Raw genomic sequence first — 21,152 nt, forward strand, 5'->3', positions numbered from 1 at the left:
TTTCCAGTGAAGGGGGGGGTGAGGTGGGACCCCCCTCCCCTTGTCGACAGAAAGGGCACCCCTAGATGGTCCCATGAATCAGAATCTTTGGAAGAGGCAAAGTAGAATGAACAATAGTTTAACTCTTAAGCCACAGGGACAGGAGACACCACAGTACGCACACACGCGCGCGCGCGCACACACACACACACACACACACACACACACACACACACACACACACACACACACACACACACACACACACACAATCCTGTGAAACCAGAAATTCAAAATCCAGAAAAGGTTGATCCTCACTGGAAAAGAGTGGGGCTAAACATATGACATTAAGATCCTATCCTACCCCCCCCCCCACAGTCAACAGGCAGGGCTGTTCCCTTAATGTCACAAGTGGACATCAGACTCAGATACTGGAAGCTCACAACCATCCCATTTGCTATAAGGTACTGGCCATGATCAAGTAGCATTAGTCACAATTTGGCACAAGCAGGAGCCTTCCAGAACCTAAACTCACCATTGGACTCCACCCACAGGCTGCCAGGACCTTGCAAACACAGTCCTCTTCTATGACGCAATGGGGAGGCAAGCCCTCCCCCAAAGGAGGATCATAACTTTGGCAAAGCCCTAAGCAGTCTCCACACACACAAGCAGCTTTCAATAGCACTCATCCACATGAAGCCAGGGAAGACCAGGTCAAGTGTATGAAGCATGACATAAGGAAATCCCAGCAGCAGTGACCCCTTAATGGAGACAGTACAATGCTCACCCCTATCAGTACATACTCTGCTTTCAAACCTGCTAAGCAGTCTCCAGGAATGACTTCTAAGCCTAAAGGAAAAGTCCCTCAGAATATTACCTAATGGACCGCCACTGCCACTAGCTCTTTTCTGTCACCTACAAGAGAAAGGAGATAGTATAGACAGGAAGGTCATTTCCTCCCAAATGTCAGAATAAAAAACTGATGCTAAAACCATCTAAGAGCCACGGGCTCCCAAAAAGAAGGAAACAGACAGTGGGGAGGCAATACAGAGAAATAGACAAAGAACCAACTTCTATCCAAGAGGATGTCTAACAAGGACAGAAATCCTCCAAAGGACAAACCAGGTGTATTAGCAAGTGGCCCCTTGCACCAGACACCGATTTGTAAAATAAAGGGAGCAGCAAGAAATCAGAGAAGATGCACCCCTCTAAACTAAAAGTTAGTTGCTAAAACAAAGGCACTCTGCCAAACACTGAAGGGTTCACATAAGGAGAAAGCTTTCACCTATCAATCCTGTTGGGAGAGAAGACTAGCCATAGGAAATGGCTACAATCAAGATCAAAGTTATCATAGCTTAGAGTCTAAACTATACCCTGATCTGGACAGAAGGCCAAGTGGGGTAGATATACCCAGAGGAGGGCGTCAGGCATATTAAAACCATCCAAGCTCACAACTCAGGATAAGGTGGCAAGATTCATCAACTGCTACAGAAAACGACCCAAAACACTGCACACAAAGACAGAAGGATCCCAAGGTTGACCATAAAATTGAGGGGCAAGGAAAGGGTCACACCTTCAAGCTTGCACTGCAAACAAAGGGACAAATCGTGCTAGGGCAAAAACAAACTACCAAAACCACTTGGGATAAAACAGCAGAACTTGGAAAGCAGGAGGTAAATCTTGATGTTAAGTTGTCAATCTCGCCTTCATTCTTGCTTGATGGGTTCGGAGCCGATCCTCGGCTCCGACTCGGCACTTGCTAAGCTCGAGAGTCACTTTTACCAGCTCGAGGCAGCCCCATATCCCATGATGCAAGGCGGTAAGTACCCAGATCTCGTTTGCCGCTTCGCTGATGAGGTCCTCCTTTTACCAGCTCCTGGTAAGTGATTTATATATTACTGTTTTTGCCCCCTTTTTCACTTCAAACTTATATTTATCAGTTTTAGTTTAGATTTAGTCCCTTTTCTGACTAGAATTTCCCTCACTCCTTAATTTTTTTTTAGTCAGGCCTTCTCCCCTCCCATCCCCCCCCCTTGTTAGGGTGTGTGTGTGTGTGAGAGGTTAGTGATTTCATTAATTTTGGGATAATTGTTTCTTGGGCTGTGTTGTGTCTGTGTTTTTTTTCTGCAACTATGTCCAAGGAAAGGGTCTCAGGCTTTAAGAAGTGTGACTCGTGCTGTCAGAAGATGTCTCTGACAGACGGTCACACTTCTTGCTTATACTGCCTGGGACCTCTCCACCTGCAGGACTCCTGTGCGATTTGTCATTCCTTTAGCCAGAGAGTCCTGCAGGAAAGGAGAAACAAATTGATTTTGAGGGGCCTACTTAAACCGGAGGGCTCTCCGGCCAAGTCGGCTCCGAGCAAGACTTCCAAGTCTTCCAAGGCCCAGGCTTCTGTGTCTAAGCCTGCGGCCTCGGCTCCGACTCTTTCAGAGTCTAGATCGGCTCCGGCTGGAGCCGATCCTGGTTTACACAAACCCTCGGCACCGATGGCTATCGGTGCCGATACTGGTTCGGTCACATCGGTGTCGGCTCCGATCGGTTCCGACCACCATGTGGCCCAGGCTTCGGTGTCGGCGCCGACACCCTTACTTTTATGTCTGTATCGGCTCCGGCTGGAGCCGATGCATCGAGACCTTCTGTCGGTGCCGAAAAGTTGTCGGCTCCGACAACACCCATGGTTTCGTCGGCTCCGATGGTTCCTTCGAGGAAGAGGTCCAGGTCCCCTTCCTTGGAACCGATACTCTCGGCTCCGGCATCTCCTCTCCTCTCGGAACGGAGCCATCGGAGCCGATCACCCAGGTCGTCCAGACTTTCTGACCATGATTTAGAGAGGGTGGTCAGTAGATTATTAAAATCACAGGCACTGGCCCAGATGCTACATAGTCCGTCTCAACAGATGACTATTAGTCCACACCCCATTGCAGTTCCTCCTTAGACTCTACCCCAGAGTTTGGAGCTGAAGTCTTCGGGAATAGTTTCTGCTACGGCTGAAGGACAGATACCCCCCCTTCTGCTCCCTCAGCCTCTACTCTTATCTCCTCTTCGAGACCTTCCTTAGAGGGATTCGGTGGTCGGGCTTCCCTGGTCTCCTCCGAGGGGGTGAGTGGCATCGGACCCTTGTCCGACCCCACTCTTCCCCTTGGAGCCTCGGCCTTGGTGAGCTCGGCTCCGACATCTGCCTCGGAGCCTTCCCTTTCGGTGGGCCCTGGAGTTCCTGGTTCTTCGGAACGGGTTCTCTCGGACCTCTCTGGAAGGGGAGCCTTTGAGGTGATGAAGAGCGTGCTGGCCACTGGACTCAGCCAGCAGTCTGTTCCCTTAGCTCTTCCCTCTACAGTGCCTGTCGATATCTCTGCCATCTCTCTTGCTCCCGGACCCAGAGATCCTCCGCCTCAGGTTTCCCCACTGGGAAGAACCCCCTCTTCCGAGGATTCTCCTGATCGGTCTGGGGATCCTCCGCGCAAGAGGACCTGTAAGAGGAAACACGTAGACTCCCCAGAGTCTATCACTTCAGATACCGACTTAGATGAGTCAGAGGGATCCCCAAGATCCCCCTCTGAGGATGTCTCCTTTTCAGACATCCTAGAACTCCTTAAACAGAGGGGAAACTGGCCCTCCAATAATCCCTCCGAGGATGAGTCGGTATACCTGGAGGCGTTTGGATCTCGGCCCTCCACCTTCTGGGTGTCTCCGCCTTTCAACCCCCTTATGCAGGTTATTGCTCGAAAGGCTTGGGCTGCTCCTGACTCTGTAGAGCCAGTTCCTAGGAGGCCTTCTAAATTTATTACTGCCCCTTCGGACAAGCAATTCCTCACGAAAGGTGTCCCTGCTGATGCCATGGTGGTGGCGGCTGCCACTAAGAAGGAACTTGCAGATCCTTCCGTACCTGTCCATCCTCCTAATAAGGACTCTAGGACCATGGATAGGTATGGTAAGCGGATGTTCTCTTCAGCGACCTTTGCTATGCGCTCGCTGAAATACTTATGCCACTTTACCAGACTCCAACGGGATATCCTTAAGGAGCTAGGTGAAGTAGTACAGGATCCCACAGCTGCAGGGGCTCAAGAAAAAATTGCTTTGCAGCTAGGAACCCTTAATTCTATTGCTAACTCCTCCATGCGTCTGATATCATATGCAGCAGATGGAGCGAGTAGGGCCGCAGGTACAGGTGTGGCTCTTAGACGCCAAGCCTGGATGCGGCTCTGTAATTTTGCAGATCCCTTTAAGGCGTCCTTCACAAACTCTCCCTTTGATGGGTCAGCTTTGTTTGGCCCTCAAGTGAGGGAAACATTGACCAGGTGTGAGCAGGACGGCAAGACTCTTTCTGCCGTAGGAGTCCATTTTTCCACCTCTTCTAGACCTTACCTAAAGGACAGAAGGGTGGCAAAATGTGGTTCCGTAAATCCCAAGGAGTCACGCCGGATTCACGTGGTCAGTTTACCCCTAGAGGCAAAGGGGGTAACAATAACAGACGCCGCTCTAGAGGCAGAGGGGGTCCACAAAACCATGGAAGCAGAGAGCCTCTCTCTGACAAGCCCTTTCAGCATCCCTGAGATGTTGCCCGACTGTCCATCCTTGGAGGCAGTCGGGGGAAGACTATCGCTGTACCCAGAAGCCTGGCTTTCCCTAACTCAAGACAGATGGGTACAGTCGATCATATCCAAGGGTTACAAAATTCCTTTCGAGGAAACTCCCTTCTCTTACTCAAATTCCCTTCCAGATGTACCACCCGGTCTAAGGGAAATTGCAGAGTTAGAAGTTTTAAAACTTCTGCAAAAAAGAGCCATTCAGCCAGTTACAACAGATCATTCAGAGCCCGGAATCTACTCAAGGTTCTTTTTGGTCCCCAAAAAGACAGGAGACTGGAGACCAATATTGGATCTCAGCAGACTCAACAAGTCTGTGAGAAAGACAAGATTCCGAATGGTCACACTTCAGTCAATTCTGCCCTTCTTACAGAAGGACAACTGGATGTGCTCAACAGATCTTCAGAATGCGTACTATCACATAAAAATTCACAGATGCTCCAGAAGGTTTCTCCGCTTTCGGCTGGGGTCCAGTCATTTCCAATTCAGAGCCCTGCCCTTTGGTCTCACTACAGCCCCCAGAGTGTTCACCAAATGTATGGCAGTGGTCACGGCTCACCTGAGACGTCAAGGATTCCAGGTGTTTCCGTATCTCGACGACTGGCTCCTTTCAGCCACCACCAGGCATCAGCTTCTTCAAGCCAGGGATTACACAATAAATCTTTGCACTCAATTGGGCATCTCGATCAACTACGGAAAATCCTCCTTATTGCCCTGCCAGCCTATTACTTTCATAGGCGCAAACTTAAACACTGTTCGGATGTCAGCTACCCTCACAGACCAAAGAATCTTAGATACACAAGGTCACGTGAGAATCATACTAGCCAGCAAGAAAGTACAAGCCAGAATGGTTCTAAAAGTGTTGGGCCTCATGGCTGCGGCAGTTACCCTTCTTCCCCTGGCTCGCTTCTACATGCGCCTTCTTCAGTGGATGTTGTTCACTCAGTGGTCTTACCAACAACTTCCGATGCGTCACCAAATACTGGTGACACAGATTTGCAAGAATCATCTTTCTTGGTGGATTACTTCTCCCCAGATTCACCAAGGCAGACCCTTTGTACCCCCAGCCCCGGTAGCCACTGTCACTACGGATGCCTCCCTGATCGGGTGGGGGGGGCATTATCAGGGCAGGATGGTTCATGGGACGTGGCAACCGTTCGAATACCACCTGCACATAAATGTCCTAGAGATGAGAGCAGTGCTTTTGACGTTGCAAGCCCTCAACGACTTTCTTCCCTTTGGGACAATTGCAGTCCACACAGACATGTCTGTAGTATGGTATATCAACAAACAGGGCGGAACCAAGTCCTACCCCTTGTGTCGAGAAGCTCTCAGACTTTGGCAATGGGCGATCTCCTCTCATCGGTTTCTGGTAGCAACGCATATCCCTGGGAAAACCAACATTTTAGCGGACAGATTGAGCAGAGCTATTCTCATGCCTCACGAGTGGTCTCTCAAACAATCTATAGTGGAGGAGATTTTTCTAGAATGGGGTCGCCCATGTTGCGATCTTTTTGCTACTCCCCAAAACAGCAAATGCCCAGATTTCTTCTCTCTCCTCCCACTGCCAGGCCATCCCCCCAGAGACGCTCTGACCCAGGATTGGCCCCAGGGACTTCTTTATGCCTTTCCTCCCTTTCCTCTTATCCCACAAGTAATCCAGAAAGCCACCGTTTTGAGAGCCAAAATGATTCTCATTGCCCCTTATTGGCCTCGACAAATTTGGTTCCCGTTCCTCCATCGTCACCTTTTGGTGCAGCCGTGGCATCTGGACCCAGTGCCAGATCTTCTGATTCACCAATCGGGTCAGCTGCACTGGTCTATTCCTTCTCTCAACCTCACAGCATGGTTGCTCCACTTCCTTCCTTAGCCAGGCTTCCTATGATCTCTAATCCTGTTAGAGACATCATAGTAGCTTCCTTAAAATCCTCTACTAGGAGGATTTATACTAGCAAATGGAAACGTTTTTCTTATTGGGCAAAAGCCAAAAATATTGATCCCTTCACTGCTCCAGTACAAGCAGTTTTGGATTTCTTAGCGGAAATTTTTCACGCGGGCTCCTCTTCTTCCACGGTCAAAGTTCAGTTGGCCGCTATCTCGAACTTTCATGTGGGGTTCGCAGATCACAACATTATGTCCCACAGGCTTTGTAGAGCCTTCTTGAAAGGAATTTTTCTCCTGAAACCTCCAATCAGGAGTCCTCCTCCTCAATGGGACCTAAATCTAGTGCTGACATCCTTGATTCTTCCTCCTCCCTTCGAGCCAACTGTTTCATGTTCCCTGAAATTTCTTTCATGGAAAACTTTATTCCTGGTTGCTATTACATCGGCTAGGAGGGTGTCTGAACTTCATGCTTTATCTGTTCGCCCCCCCCTATTTAGTCTTCCACAAAGACAGAGTATCATTGAGAACTAATCCGACCTTTTTGCCTAAGGTCGCCTCAAAGACTAATTTGAATCAGGCTATTGATCTTCCTGTATTTTTCCCAAACTATTCAAACAGATCGGAACAAAAATTACATTATCTTGATGTCCACCGCCAACTCAGATATTATTTGGACAGAACAAAACAATTCAGGAAATCCGATCAACTCTTTGTTTCTCATGCTGATAAGAAAGGCCTTCCTGTCTCAAAAGTGACCTTGTCTAAATGGCTTTCTTCTGTCATCTCTGAAATTTATCAGCTCAGGGGAAAACAGCTGTGCTCGAAACCTAAAGCGCATTCAACCAGAAGCTTAGCCACTTCCACAGCCTTTCAAGCTAGACTTCCATTAGACACTATTTGTGCAGCAGCCACTTGGGCCACTCCTCATACATTTGTTTCCCATTACAAATTGGATTTGGCCTCCAGGGACAGAGCCAGTTTTGGCTCTACAGTTCTCAAGAGTCTGTTCCATTGAGCCACCCAGGATAGAGGTGCTAGGACGGTCCCATCAAGCAAGAATGAAGGCGAGATTGACAACTTAACATTGAGAAGTTATGTACCTACCATAACGTTCCATGTTAGTTGTCTTCTCTCGCTTTCTTTCTTGCGACCCTCCCTCCTTCCCCCAGGCCTGGACAGACCTTTCTTTCTACAAGGAAGTATGCTTCTGAAGACCATACAGTGCTGGTCCTTCTACCATCCTTCAGGGTTTTCTCTCTCCTTCTTTCTTCCTTTTGGAAGTTATTATGCTAGGTGCTATTGCCTATCGTCATCAAACGAGATCTGGGTACTTACCGCCTTGCATCATGGGATATGGGGCTGCCTCGAGCTGGTAAAAGTGACTCTCGAGCTTAGCAAGTGCAGAGTCGGAGCCGAGGATCGGCTCCGAACCCATCAAGCAAGAAAGAAGGCGGGAGAAGACAACTAACATGGAACGTTATGGTAGGTACATAACTTCTCATTAAGAATACATAGGACCACTGATAAAGGTCTTAGGCCAAGAAGAAGTAGGAGAAGAGACAGTATTCTTCAACCTGCTTTCCTTGCCCATCAAACACCACAGCCTGACCCTGTTCCATGGCTACCCTACAGAGACTTATAAAGGGCTCACACACCACAGTAGTAAGCCAAACCCATCTAGGAGTCATGAGCATCAAGGAAGGGGAAACTGTCAGTGGGGAATTTGGAGATACTCCACACACGATGCCATCTAGATACCACATACTGGAAAAAGGCTAGTCTGAAAGACTAGAGCAATCACCCACAAAAGGGAGTAGAGTAATGTAGAAGATTATGAGGTCTGTCAGCTCAGACGTGAGAACCAGTAAAGGTACTTATCAATGCTCAGTACATCTGTGCAGCTTCTTCTTCCTCCATAATCAGATCAGATCAGCCAGTAGAGAAATGTGCACCATACCTAAAAAGCTGAAGACACCCATCTTACTTCACAGGTTGAAAATGCCTATCCTGTTTAATCAAGAAGCCATTATACATGGGAGGAAGACCCTACCCAAAGAGAGCACTCCTCTCAAAGAAATAATCCAGCAGTAGGGTATCCTAGTTGTCCCTAAGGGGGACTAAATACAACTAGCCCAAGAGGCACAGGCAGACAGCCATGCCTGCTGTTCTACAAAACATATCCATTGTAAACAACACACAAGTGTAGGTAAGTTTGTTATCAGCACAGCACAGCACAGCAGTAGCCAGGGTGAAGGTGAGAGACTCCCTGACTACATACTAAGGAATGATTCTCTAGGGTGGCCATAACCACCTCCATCAGGAGACCATGAAAACAGGAGAAATAAAATGGATAACTGAAGCCCCTAATGTAGCAGAAGATTAAGTCTTCCAAGTCAGCCTTGTCCCATCTTGACCCACCCTGTCTGCAGATGCATAGGGACTGCACACTGGCTCAAGAAATAAGCCTCTTCTGTGACAACAGAAAAGGTTGCCTTTTGGTGGGAAGACAAGATGTCACTCCCATCTGTCTGAGCAAGTTATACAGCATCAACCACCCTGATGCAAACAGATGCAGCATGAGGATGCTTTTAGACTTGCCATGACAACATTAACAAAGACAGGCACAGTGACAGACATCCAAAGTAATTGTAAAGTGCTCTCAAAAACCCTCTCTGGGCACAGGTACAGAAAACAACTTAAGTACAACATAACCTCCCTAATGTAGGTGGCATCTTATGAGGAGCTGGAGAAGCTCCAGAATTCTAAAACTTCATCAGTCTCTGACACCTAGTTTCCAAAGGAAACCAATGAAAAAGGAACAGCTGCCCTCCTCGGATTTGGGGTTCTATTCATGTCAGTTCCATAAGAACAACAGGGTGTTAAAGGTGTGCATGGGGAGTAAGGGAGTAGGGCAGTGAAAGAATTGATAAGACTGCACTGTAACTAACTAGAAACAACAAAGTCTATCTGTTAATTACCCAAACTCATGCTGAACAGGTGCCAGTCTATCCTTTATGGGCCAATTCGTGTGTACTTTTCAAAATGAATTCTCCAAACACTAATTCATTCAATAAGGCTTCATTAGATGGTCGCAATATCCGAATACTGTCTTCATCAACAGTGCTGATAAACAATAAATATGTAGAAATGCTGGGGTGCTGATCAGTATCCAAAGTTACTGCACATCATATTCTGATTGTCCTGAACAACGTAAACTAAAATAATCTGTTTTTCCTGAGTTCAGTACTCAGGCTCGAGTGCCTGTAATCTTCTCTGTAATCTCAGGTGGAACAAACTAACCTTAACTGAACTGCTATCCTGAACAAATTGTTTCAGTCCAGCAATTTTCCTTTGTAAACCGTATTCACTCCCCCTAACCTTGGTCTCAGGCATTGTCTTGTACGTGCTTTATTTAACATTCCATTAAGGAACATTCTGTAGCTGGCAGGATTGTATCTTTCCCTTGAGAAAAGAACATTCTGTAATTTCTGCACATTTCAAGCTTACCTTTCCTTTCTTATAAACTGACTTTCTCTGAAACTGAATGCATATCTGTCTGACACTACATAGTTTACATTTTAGTCTGCATAATCCCAAATAACTACTTTAAAATGGAGGCTCCTAATCTAACAGTTTCCCCCCGAGGTCCTTGACAAGTCTACAGGGACCTACTTTTGAAGTTACCTTACATTTGTATTGCTAAGTACTGTATACAGCTTTATACTACCTGACAATCTAAAAAATAATTTGGTAAATAAATCTGCAATTTTAATTTTGACCATTAGGTGTCACTTGAGCCGTTATGACCCTTCTGACTGAAGTCACTTAACTTTATAATTTAATTATAACTAGGCATTGGCATTTGTTTTTCTTTATCTGGTGAATAAACTTGCAATTTTAATTTTGACCACTAGGCTTGAAGTCTGCTAACTTTATGATTTAATTCCCATACTACCTAAATTCATAGTTTTTAGAGTCTAAGTCTAAATTCTGATGTATCCAAGACCTGCACATTATTCTGAAAGTGAGTATCTTTTAATTCTGTGGCTTTTAAAGTGGATTAGAAACTGCCAAACACATTCTTAAGTTAGACAGAGTACGATCGAACTGTTGACCCTATCTACTTTTCTCTCTCGGTATGCTGTAATTGTAAATAAGAAGTTATGTACCTACCATAACGTTCCATGTTAGTTGTCTTCTCTCGCCTTCTTTCTTGCTTGATGGGTTCGGAGCCGATCCCTCGGCTCCGACTCGGCACTTGCTAAGCTCGAGAGTCACTTTTACCAGCTCGAGGCAGCCCCATATCCCATGATGCAAGGCGGTAAGTACCCAGATCTCGTTTGATGACAAAGGGCAATAGCACCAAGCATAAAATACTTCCCAAAGGAAGAAAGAAAACTTACAGATGGAAGAAGGACCAGGTCTGAATGGTCTTCAGCATAACAGTTTCTTATAACAAGGTCTGTCCAGGCCAGGGGAAGGAGGGAGGGTCAAGAAAGCGCAGAGAAGACAACTAACATGGAACGTTATGGTAAGTACATAACTTCTTAATGTTAAGTTGTCAATCTACTTCATTCTTGCTTGATGGGACCGCGTCCTAGCACCTCTATCCTGGGTGGCTCAATGGAACAAACTCTTGAGGACTGTAGAGCCAAAACTGGCTCTGTCCCTGGAGGCCAAGTCCAATTTGTAATGGGAAACAAAGGTGTGAGGAGTGGCCCAAGTGGCCGCTGCACAAATAGTGTCTAAAGGAAGTCTAGCTTGAAAAGCTGTAGAAGTAGCTAAGCTCCTAGTTGAATGTGCTTTAGGTTTTGAGCACAGCTGTTTTCCCCTGAGCAGATAAATTTCAGAGATGACCGAAGAAAGCCATCTGGACAAGGTCACTTTAGAAACAGGAAGGCCTTTTTTATTATCCGCATAGGAAACAAAAAGTTGATCAGATTTTCTAAATTCTTTTGTTCTGTCCAAATAATATCTAAGTTGACGGTGGACATCAAGATAATGTAGCTTTTGTTCAGCTCTATCTGAATAGTTAGGGAAAAATACAGGAGATCAATGGATTGATTCAAATTGTTCTTTGAAGCGACCTTAGGCAAAAGGTTGGGTTAGTTCTCAAAGATGCTCTGTCTTTGTGAAAAACCAAATAGGGGGTCGAACCGAAGAGCATGAAGTTCAGACACCCTCCTGGCGATGTAATAGCCACTAGGAATAAAGTTTTCCAAGAAAGATATTTCAGGGAACAAGAAACAGCTGGCTCGAAGGGGAAGAATCAAGGATGTCAGCACTAAATTTAGATCCCACTGAGGAGGAGGATTCCTGATTGGAGGCTTTAGTAGGAAAATTCCTTTCAAGAAGGCCCTGCAAAGCCTATGGGACATAATATTATGATCTGCTATCCCGACATGAAAATTGGAAATAGCAGCCAATTGAACTCTGACTGTGGAAGAAGAGGAGCCTGCATGAAAAATCTCTGCTAAGTCCAGGACTGCCTGAACAGGGGCAGTAAAAGGATCAATATTCTTGGCCTTAGCCCAATAAGAGAAACGTTTCCATTTGCTTGTATAAATCCTCCTGGTAGAGGATTTTAGCGGTTACTATGATGTCTCTAACTGGGTTAGAGATCAAAGGAAGCCTGGCTAAGGAAGGAAGTGGAGCAACCATGCTGTGAGGTTGAGAGAAGGGATTGACCGGTGCAGCTGACCCCATTGGTGAATCAGTAGATCTGGCACTGGGTCCAGATGCCACGGCTGCACCAAAAGGTGATGATGGAGGAACGGGAACCAAACTTGTTGAGGCCAGTAAGGGGCAATGAGAATCAACTTGGCTCTCAAAACTGTAGCTTTCTGGATAACCTGAGGGATCAGAGGAAATGGAGGGAAGGCATAAAGAAGTCCCTGGGGCCAATCCTGGGTCAGAGCGTCTCTGGGGGGATGGCCTGATAGAGGGAAGAGGCAGAAGAAGTCTGGACATTTGCTGTTTTGGGGAGTAGCAAAAGGATCGCAACATGGACGACCCCATTCCAGAAAAATCTCTTCCGCTATAGATTGCTTGAGAGACCACTCGTGAGGCATGAGAATAGCTCTGCTCAATCTGTCCGCTACAATGTTGGTTTTCCCAGGGATATGCGTTGCTACCAGAAACCGATGAGAGGAGATCACCCATTGCCATAGTCTGAGCGCTTCTCGACACAAGGGGTAGGACTTGGTTCCGCCCTGTTTGTTGATATACCAAACTACAGACATGTTGTCTGTGTGGACTGCAATTGTCCCTACGGGAAGAAAGTCGTTGAGGGCTTGCAACGTTAAAAGCACTGCTCTCATCTCCAGGACATTTATGTGCAGATGGTACTCGAACGGCTGCCACGTCCCATGAACCATCCTGCCCTGATAATGACCCCCCCCCACCCGATCAGAGAGGCATCCGTGGTGACAGTGGCTATCGGGGATGGGGGTACAAAGTACCTGCCTTGGTGAACCTGAGGAGATGTGATCCACCAAGCAAGATGCTCTTTGCAAGTCTGTGTCACCAGAATCTGGTGACGCATTGGAAGTTGTTGGTATGACCATTGTGTGAACAGCATCCACTGAAGAAGGCGCATGTAGAATCGAGACAGGGGAAGAAGAGTAATGGCCGCAGCCATGAGACCTAATACCTTTAGAACCATTCTGGCCTGTACTTTCTTGTTGGCCAGAATGATCCTGACATGACTCTGAATGTCTGAAACTCTTTGATCTGTAAGGGTAGCTGACATCCGAACAGTGTTTAAGTTTGCGCCTATGAAGGTAATAGACTGGCAGGGCGATAAGGATGACTTTTCGAAGTTGATCGAGATGCCCAAATGAGAACAAAGATTTATTGTGTAATCCCTGGCTTGTATAAGCTGATGCCTGGTGGTGGCTGACAGGAGCCAGTCGTCGAGATCTGGAAACACCTGGAATCCTTGACGTCTCAGGTGAGCCGTGACCACTGCCATGCATTTGGTGAACACTCTGGGGCTATAGTGAGACCAAAGGGCAGGGCTCTGAACTGGAAATGACTGGACCCCAGCCGAAAGCGGAGAAATCTTCTGGAGCGTCTGTGAATTTTGATGTGATAGTACGCATCCTGAAGATCTATTGAGCACATCCAGTTGTCCTTCTGTAAGAAGGGCAGAATTGACTGAAGAGTGACCATTCGAATCTTGTCTTCCTCACAGACTTGTTGAGTCTGCTGAGATCCAATATTGGTCTCCAGTCTCCCGTCTTTTGGGGACCAAAAGAACCTTGAGTAGATTCTGGGCTCTGAATGGTCTGTTGTAACTGGCTGAATGGCTCTTTTGCAGTAGTTTTGAGACTTCTAACTCTGCAATTTCCCTTAGACCGGTGGTACATCTGGAAGGGAATTTGAGGGGAAAGGACTTTCCTCGAAAGGAATTATGTAACCCTTGGATATGATCGACTGTACCCATCTGTCTTGAGTGAGGGAATGCCAGGCTTCTGGGTACAGTGATAATCTTCCCCCGACTGCCTCCAAGGAGGGAAAGCCGGGCAACATCTCAGGGATGCTGAAAGGGCTTGTCAGAGAGAGGCTCTCTGTTTCCCTGGTTTTTGGACCCCTCTGCCTCTAGAGCGGCGTCTGTTGTTGTTACCCCTCTGCCTCTAGGGGTAAACTGACCACGTGAATCGGCGTGACTCCTTGGGATTCTGGAACCACATTTTTCCACCCTTCTGTCCTTTGGGATAAGGTCTAGAAGGGGTGAAAAACGGACTCCTACAGCAGAAAGAGTCTTGCCGTCCTGCTCGCACCTGGTCAAAGTTTCCTTCACCTGAGGGCCAAACAAAGCTGACCCATCAAAGGGAGAATTTGTGAAGGACGCCTTGAAGGGATCTGCAAAGTCACATAGCCGCATCCAGGCTTGGCGTCTAAGAGCCACACCTGTACCTGCGGCTCTACTCCCTCCATCAGCAGCATATGATATTAGCCGCATGGAGGAGTTTGCAATGGAATTAAGGGTTCCTAGCTGCGAAGCAATCTTTTCTTGAGCTCCTGCAGCTGTAGGATCCTGTACTACTTCACCCAGCTCTTTAAGGATATCCCTCTGGAGTCTGGTGAAGTGACATAGGTAATTCAGCGAACGCATAGCAAAGGTCGCTGAGGAAAACATCCGCTTACCTGCCTATCCATGGTCCTAGAGTCCTTATTAGGAGGATGGACGGCACGGAAGGATCTGCAAGTTCCTTCTTGGTGGCAGCAGCCACCACCATGGCATCAGCGGGACACCCTTAGTGAGGAATTGCTTGTCACCTGGGGCAGTGATAAATTTTGAAGGCCTCCTAGGGACTGGCTCTACAGAGTCAGGAGCTGCCACGCCTTCGGGCAATAACTTGCATAAGGGGTCGAAGGCGGAGACACCCAGGAGGTGGAGGGCCGAGATCCAAACGCCTCTAGGTATACTGACTCATCCTCAGAGGGATTGTTGGTGGGCCAGTTTCCCTCTGTTTAAGGAGTTCTAGGATGTCTGAGAAGGAGACATCCTCAGAGGGGATCTAGGGATCCCTCTGACTCATCAAAGTCAGTATCCAAGTGACAGACTCGGGAGTCTACATGTTTCCTCTTACAAGTCCTCTTCCTAGGAGGATCTCCCGAAACATCAGGAGAATCCTCGGAAGAGGGGAAATTCCCAATGGGGAAACCTGAGGCGGAGGATCTCTGGGTCCTGTAGCAAGAGAAGTGGCAGAGATGTCAACAGGCACTATAGAGGGAGGAGCTACGGAACAGACTGCTGACTGATACCAGTGGCCAGCACACTCTTCATCACCTCGAATGCTCCCCCAGGCAGGTCCGAGAGAACCCGTTCAAGAACTAGGAACTCTAGGGACCACCGAAGGGAAGTCTCCGAGGCAGATGTCGGAGCCGAGCTCACCAAGGCCGAGGCTCCAAGGGGAAGAGCGGGTTCGACAAGGGTCCGATGCCACTCACCCCTCGGAGGAGACCATGGAAGCCCGACCACGAATCCCTCTAAGGAAGGTCTCAAGAGGAGATAAGAGTAGAGGCTGAAGGAACTGAAGGCGGTATCCGTCCTCCAGCCGTAGCAGTAACCATTCGAAGACTCCAACTCCAAGCTCTGGGGTAGAGTTGAAGGAGGAACTGTAACGGGTGTGGACCAACAGTCGTCTGTTGAGACGGACTATGTAACATTTGGGCCAGTACGTGTGACTTAAGTAAACTACTGACCACTCTCTCTAGGTCATGATGTGACAGTCTGGATGACCTTGAAGATCGGCTCCGATGACTCCGTTCGAAGGAGAGGTGAAGCCGAGCCAAAGTATCGGCTCCAAGGAAGGAGACCTCGACCTCTTCCTGGAATGAGCCATCGGAACCGATACTATAGATCCTGTCGGAGCCGAAGACTTATCGGAGCCGACAGGAAGCTCGATGCATCGGCTCCAGCGGAGCCGATACAGTCAAAAGTAACGGTGTCGGAGCCTATCGGGCCGACACCGATGCCTGTGCCACATGGTGGTCGGAACCGATCGGAGCCGACACCGAAGTGGTCGATGCAGAATCAGCACCGATAGCCATCGGTGCCGAAGGCTTAGTTAAGCCAGAATCGGCTCCAGCCGGAGCCGATCTCGACTCAGAACGAGTCGGAGCCGAGGCCGCAGGCTTAGACACAGAAGCCTGGGCCTTGGAAGATTTGGCTGATTTAGATGGAGCCGACTTAGCCGGAGAGCCCTCCGGCTTAAGAAGGCCCCTAAGTATCAGCTTGTTTCGTCTTTCCTGCAGGACTCTCTGGCTGAAGGAATGACAAATAGCACAGGAGTCCTGCAGGTGAAGAGGCCCCAGGCAATACAGGCAAGAAGTGTGACCGTCTGTCAGAGACATCTTCTGACAGCACGAGTCACACTTCTTAAAACCGGAGACCCTCTCCTTTGACATGGTGTTTCACAACACACACACACACCAGTCAAAGAACTAAATTAAATAAAATACCAAAAAGGTATTACTAGAAACACACACACACACACCCTAACAGGGGGGGGGGATGGGATGGGTAAAGTTTGACTAAAAAAATATTAGAAGAGACAGGGATCTTCTGTCAGAAAATCTATAAAATTAACTTAAAACTAAAAATTAAAGGGTTTTTAGCAAAAAGGGGCTTAAAAATCAAAGAAGTGAATCACTTACCAGGAGCTGGTAAAAGGAGGACCTCATAAGCGAAGCGGCAAACGAGATCTGGGTACTTACCGCCTTGCATCATGGGATATGGGGCTGCCTCGAGCTGGTAAAAGTGACTCTCGAGCTTAGCAAGTGCCGAGTCGGAGCCGAGGGATCGGCTCCGAACCCATCAAGCAAGAATGAAGGCGAGATTGACAACTTAACATATGTTTTTTACCTTATGAACTGGTGCCTTAGTATACCATGATGCCTCTTTCTTATAGCAAATAAAACCTTTCCTTGCTGTGTTACAGAGTTAAATCTGTACTGTTTATTATTGTATAGCCTATCAAGCATGATGGCTATTCTCTGAAGACTAATTGAAATTGGCACTAAAGAGATAACTCTAAGTGGTCTTGAAGCATAATTACCATATACTGTATTAACTTGTGTCTATAACTTTTCATTTAGATTTGCTAATAATGCTACTTACCTTTTTTAACTTAAGTGCTGTAATAGATGTCTGCCTCCTAAATGTGTCTGAAATATTCTATGAATATTTATGAGATATAACAGTTTACTAAAACCTATGCTTTCTGTATTTCAAGTCTATACCTTTGCATTGTCAGTCAGTGTCCTTTTAATTTTCTGACTAATGTACAATAATTATGTAAAGTGCACTGTAGTCTGTAAACTAATTAACAAATTAAGCCTGTCCTGTTATACCTTGAGTGCACCAAATAACTATTACTACCTATCTTTTAGATAACTTATCTTAATACTTAACTAAAACTTATGCTTTCTGTATTTCAGGTCTATACTTTTGCATTTTCTGTTAGTGTCTTTTTTAACTTTCTGACTAATGTACAATAATTATGTAAAGTGTACTGCAATCTGTAAATTAACAAATTACGTCTGTCATGTTATGCCTCGAGTATAATGAATAACTATTACTACCTATTACTTAGATAACTTACCTTAATAAGCCTATAAATAATTCTGTCACTTTACCCTTAACTAATAATTAAATAATGTAATTCTGTTACTTTACTCTTAAACCTAATGAATAAAGTGAAGTAACTGAATATTAATTTTATATTCTGAAATTTGACTGAAATGTACTATACTGAACACATAACGAAGTAGGAGTGTCATTCTGAATCTTGACTGAAATTTACATTAGCGTGATACATATTTATACTGAACATTTAAAATAAAAATAGCTGTGTATATTCTGGAAACTAAACTAATACTAAAAGAATATCTTTTGCCAGTGTTAACTGAACACAGGTAAAAGCATAACTGAAACTGGTAAATGCTATACTCTGAAAACTAAACTGTTAGCACCTTTTTCTGTCAGTATTGTCTGAACATAGACTGAAACCTAGTACTGTTATACAACTGTTTGAAAGCAAGAAAACATTTTGACAGTGTTACATGAACAATGATAAAAAATTAACTGAAATCTGTTTTCCTGTCAGTATTGTCTGAACATAGATAAACAGAAAACTAGTACTGTTATACAATTGTCTGAAAACACAATCATTTTGACAGTGGTTACCTGAACACGGATAAACTGAAATCTGTTATTGTTATATTGTGGAGACTAAACTATTAATATTTTTTGTCAGTATTGCCTAAACATAGATAAAAACAAACTGAAACTAGTACTGTTAAATAACAGTCTGAAAACATACAAACTTGCTTTAACTTGTACATTTAAAACAAACACTGAAGAAAACTGAGACAGACAGTCAACTTCTGCGCCACAGCTCTTGCCAAATTTTCGTCTGCATTGTCCCAGTCACTGATGAGTTAAAGGAACACCTGTTTAATGTCGAAGTGTCCTTTTTATAGTTAGGCCTTTTAAACCTCTTCTTTTTATTTCTTGTGCAAGGCTGGGTGACTAAAGTTCTTGATTGCATTTAGTATCAGGTCCTTAAAATAACATTTGCATTTCTAACAATTACAAACTGATAGCACTGCTTATTGTGTTGACTTTATTTACACTTTTCTGCACAAAATAAATATTTGCTGCTAATAAACTCTTGGATGACTGTAAGCAAACTGATAACTTCAAGTGAAACTAAAGTAGTAATGTAACACTGTGCAGTTCTGCACCTATATAAAATAAAAATTTTAACTGTGGACTTTTACATTTTTTCTCATGACCCATAGATTTTAACATACTGTTCTGAGAGTGAAACTCCACCCACTGTCTCACCATAATAGTTTCAGTTTGCTAGGCTGGCTGTAATCTGATGTGCTTGGAAAACTGCCATCTCTGTATGAAACGTATAGTGTCTCAAACTGATTACATAATGTAGTCTTTTATACATTCAATTTGAATTTAGCTGTATTGTCACTTTTACAATGTAGCACACACTAATTGTACATTCTGTAAACTAGCAAACATCATTTTGTCTCTGTCTATATTACAATATTGTTTATGCATTGCAACACTAATACAAAGCTCTTAACTAATGACTGCTAAAATACAAAAAATTCAATTGACAAATCTGTAACTGTAAACCTTTTATTTGAGTGAATTAACTTGACTGTTATTTCTGATAAACATTACAAGACAGAGGTATACGGTTACCTTTATTTTCTAACTGGCCACACCCAATAGGTCTTTGAGCAGTTCAGCTGTGTCAGCTGAACTGGAATTTATTTTATTTTTAACCCATAAACTTGCATGTTTCTGTCATACAAATTCTTTAAGATCTGTACATTTGCAAAAATCTCGTCATTGAAGTCTAAAACAACATACAACTCCAATGACATATTCATACCTAGTAAAGAGTTATTACACTTTGAACTGTTAGCTGCTGTAATCTTTGACCCTTTCAATCCTGACAAAACTGCATTTGTGTCCACTAATAAAGATCTATGTGCAACTGAAGTTGCTCTGTCTGTAAACGATGAAATACTGTCATTTCTTTTAACCTTAAACGATGACAGATTAATGCCCTGATTTGGTGCCAGACTGCTGCACCCTTTATAGATAGCTATGGAATGCATTCTTTTTTATTTGCTCTGAAACAGTAGCAGTTTTACTTTGCACTGAAGTCTGTTTTTCAGTTATAATGGAATTTACTTTACCAAAATCTGCACCCAGAGTCTTCTTATTCCCCTCAATGCAATGTTTGCACTTGTTTCTGAAAATAAGAAACTAGATTTAGTAATTTAGGTTCATAGGTGGGTAACTAGGCTATCTGCCCGAAAGCATTTATAAGCCTAGCCAGAATGTGTTGGCTTTCGCCTCCCCCTTAGATTAGTTCCCTGTGCCTCTGTCCAGCACAGCCACTGAAGTGATCCCCGAGGTAAACTTTCTGTTTCCCATCCACTCGTCAAGGTTTCTTTCGAAGAGTGTTTACGAGGAGCTCTACCTAATGTAGACTGGGATCTTGTTCCAAAGCAAGGGAAGTCTCTGGGACAGGAATTTATCCCTCCAGCACGTCCTATTTATTGTTGTGGTGAAGTTTAGATCCCTAGAGCGTGTGGCACGAGGGGATAAGTTTTTCTTTAGGTGGAGCATGTCCATCAATTCTTGGTTGGACATGGCCTTGTATGTCAGGCAGAGATCACCTCTGAGTAGGCGGTATGCAGCAAAGTACAACTGTAGTTTCTTCAGCTGAGCTGCATAGGGCATCTGTTTGAGGCCATTGTTCCTCTTGGTGAGGTACTTCTGTGGTCTTTCCAGCTGTTGCAGGTGTCTTGTACGGTACATACCAAATGGGACGTTGTACTCTAAGATGGGTCTCATAAGTGATGAGTAGAGAGGCACGATGACCTCTTTTGATCTGGATGCAAACCCTTTTGTGATTAGGTGGGCCACGTAGAAGGATTTTCTGACCACTTTGGCAATGTGATTATCAAAGGTGAGATTACTATCTACTTGGGCCCCCAGATCCCTTATTATGTCTTCCGTATTTAGGGGACTATCACCTATGTAGTAGTTTGTGGGTACTTTGTTTTTTCCAAAGGGGATGACTGCACTTTTTGGCATTTAGCTTGAGGCCATGATTTTGACACCAGGTATTCAGTCTCAGTGAGACCCTTTTGAAGGATGTCTGTCAGCCGGAGAGTCAGTTATAGCCCATAGTTTGCAGATGTCTGTGAACTTGGTCAGCTATAGTCCTCCTGTGCTTGCCTGCACCTCCGAGAAGTATACACCAAACAGGAGGGATCCTAGGACTGAGCCCTGGGGAATGCCACTTGTAACCGGTTTAGAGTCGGACCTAGCTCCCACAACTCCCACCATGCAGGTTCTGTGAGCCAGTTGGCAACCCATCTTGTGATGTAGGGATTTATGTTCAGGCTGGTGAGCTTGTCTATAATACTAGAATGGGGAATGGTGTCGAAGGCCTTAGCGAGGTCTAGGTAGGCTGTGTGTACCAACATTCCCTCATCTATAGCCTTGGTAACTGTCTCAAAGAAGTCCACCAGGTTTAGGAGGCATGATCTGCCCTTAAAGCCAAACTGGGTAGGGTCCAGCGTTTGGAGGTTCCCAATGTCTCTGTTAATGAGTTCCATGATGATGCGCTCCATAGCCTTGCAGAC

The 21,152-nt window shown here is 45.4% G+C and overlaps 1 protein-coding gene across 2 annotated transcripts in view; it reads right to left on the reverse strand.

Moving 5' to 3' along the window:
* The window catches only part of COG7 (component of oligomeric golgi complex 7), a 4,201,489-nt gene that overhangs the window by 3,778,535 nt on the left and 401,802 nt on the right, over nucleotides 1-21,152 (reverse strand). The gene's annotated exons all lie outside the window — the stretch shown is intronic.

Source organism: Protopterus annectens, chromosome 12.part0 (genome assembly GCF_019279795.1).
Source record: "Protopterus annectens isolate FY-2018-M chromosome 12.part0, PAN1.0, whole genome shotgun sequence".
Taxonomy (NCBI): domain Eukaryota; kingdom Metazoa; phylum Chordata; order Ceratodontiformes; family Protopteridae; genus Protopterus; species Protopterus annectens.